The following is a 2498-nucleotide window of genomic DNA, read 5'->3' on the forward strand; positions in this document are numbered from 1 at the left end:
GTAGACAATAACATCAATATAGAACAGTATGTAAACATTTTGACCAAGACTGTGTAAATTATGTTCAAAGAATGATTCAAAAATAAGAATATCTAACTGAATGAAGCAGTTATTCGATTACCACACTTCTCCACAAAAAATGATCTTACTAATACATATAACTAATGATCCTTTAACTTTTGATTGAGTAATTGCTAATCGAATCAAACATATATATATATATACATATGTGATGCCTTACATGAGTTAAAGACTTAGATAGATCCAAACTATTCGAGATGTTTTCTTTGTGACAAATTTGAAAGTTAGGTATCAGAAATGTTTTCGACTTGCTTTTTTTTTTCTTCACTTCAGAAATGACCACAGAGTTCGTTAATACAACGTTCTGTTTGTCCTTTTTTTCTGGCAAATCAACCGTTAAAAATTTTCTAAGCTTAATGTTTCCGCTTATGTAATACACGGTCCTGTTTCTTCCAAGTTAAATGGACTTCCACGAAGAATTCGACGAGGTGACACTGTTAGCGGTATAGTTTCACTTTAGCATATAGAAGCTGTTTTGAATCGATTTCACTGTATTTCTATAATGAGGTCTTCTTTCTTTTCCCCCCGATTATATGTGACTAACCCTTAATGTACATGATGATGATGTTAGTCTCTATGGCATGAGACACAGAGTTTACTGTTGGTGAAAGTGAGACTGCTGTTTTTTGTTTCATATCAGATCTACGTTTCATGCTTTACAAATCAATGGCTTTTGATCTAGAGAATGGGGAAACTGAGGTATGCTGGCAACGCTATTGGTATCGAAGCGTTGAACTTTAAAATTCTCCGTCTTGGTTAAAACAACTGAACTGCTAAGAGGAATGGATTTTTTTCTTTACAATTCCTTCGTGCTAAAATACAAGAACTAATTAGGTATTATTTGAATTAAATATATAATATAAAACATTGAGAGAAACTACGTATACTTGTGGTTAGGGCACTTGACTTACGAGTTACAGGTCGCGAGGTTGAATCCCGTCACTGAATATGCTCATCCTACCAACCAGAGAGCCGATATAATGTGACGTTCAATCCCAAGGACAGCCCAAGAGTTAGAATATTTTATTTTTGAATTTCTATAAGAAATGAAGAGAATCAAAGATTTCACACTCAATGTTGCTTTTTTTGCGTGCTTTAAAAAAAAAAAAAATTTTTTTTTTCATCAATTAGATTTCTTCCCTCTAGTTTATCACTTCCAAATTAGGGACAGCTAGCGCAGATAGCCCTCAAGCAGCTTTGCCCGGGATTCAACAAACAAAAAAGTATTTTATTGAATCAAATATTAATTTAATTTTAGTTTGAACATACGAACATAAGTTTCTGGGTAAGTTAGATACACTTAATATCTCGAAGAACAAGTGCATCAAAAAGCCAGAAATAAACGGAGATTTCTATTCCAAAATCCGCAACAAAGCGCAAATTGTGGTTAAAAGTTTTTCTAAGTATTCATCATTCAGTACTCTAAAGAATGTAATATTTGTTCATATCTGAAACACACAGAAGCAGTATTTTACTTATTGATTTTATTCGGTGGTTCTTCATGTTTGACACTCCCTGTACAAAATTTCAAAACAGGACAGTCCCGATAATTCGATGACGAGGAACCCACTTTGAGATTAATAATGGCTGGAGACGGCTTGAATGGGTAATGAAGAAAAAACTTTAATATAAGTTTAACATAACAGCAAATGTACAACGTTTCGATACACTTAAACGCTATTGTTGTACCTGATGATGACAAAACCTTGTCGAAACGTTGTACATTTGCTGTTATGTTAAACTTATATTAAAGTTTTTCTTCATTACCCATTCAAGCCGTCTCCAGCCATTATTAGTCCCGATAATTGTTTATTTTCCGTAAGCATAGAATATCAATTATTCCTTTAACAAAAGGTATACAGAAGGTTAACTTATAGCAATAATAGACGGTTATATTCCAGGTGAATAAGTAGTGTCAGATGTAGCTACAACAGATTGATGCTACAACAGCATAATTTCAATAAACAACCCATTGTACAACGTATTGAATGATCACATCGCTCATCAAGTAACTAAAGCTATTACGATAACGGAGGTATTGCACTCTGTCAAATCAGTAAAAAAAAAAGAAAAAAAGCTTCTTGAGATGACGACGTAATGTCCATTTTCCTCTCACACACACACACACAAAAAAATACTCAAATATTGTTGGGGCAGGTTTCTTCAAGGAAGGAGCGGTTAGCCCAATATTATTTATCATGTATGTTTGCAATATGCCTCTTGTGCAAGCTCGCAATTCACGGACGATGTGGCAATTTGGAAGAGTTACCCTCACCCCCATAGCACTAAATCAATTAACCACAGAAGACACTCACTAGAGATATACTTTCAGGAAACCCTTCTCCAGAGTGCCACATCTGCAACATTTTTAGGCTTGACTTACGATTCTAAACTGACGTGGACCAAGCACATAAATG

The sequence above is a fragment of the Limulus polyphemus genome, unplaced genomic scaffold (genome assembly GCF_000517525.1).
Source record: "Limulus polyphemus unplaced genomic scaffold, Limulus_polyphemus-2.1.2 Scaffold1093, whole genome shotgun sequence".
In the NCBI taxonomy this organism is placed as follows: Eukaryota; Metazoa; Arthropoda; class Merostomata; order Xiphosura; family Limulidae; genus Limulus; species Limulus polyphemus.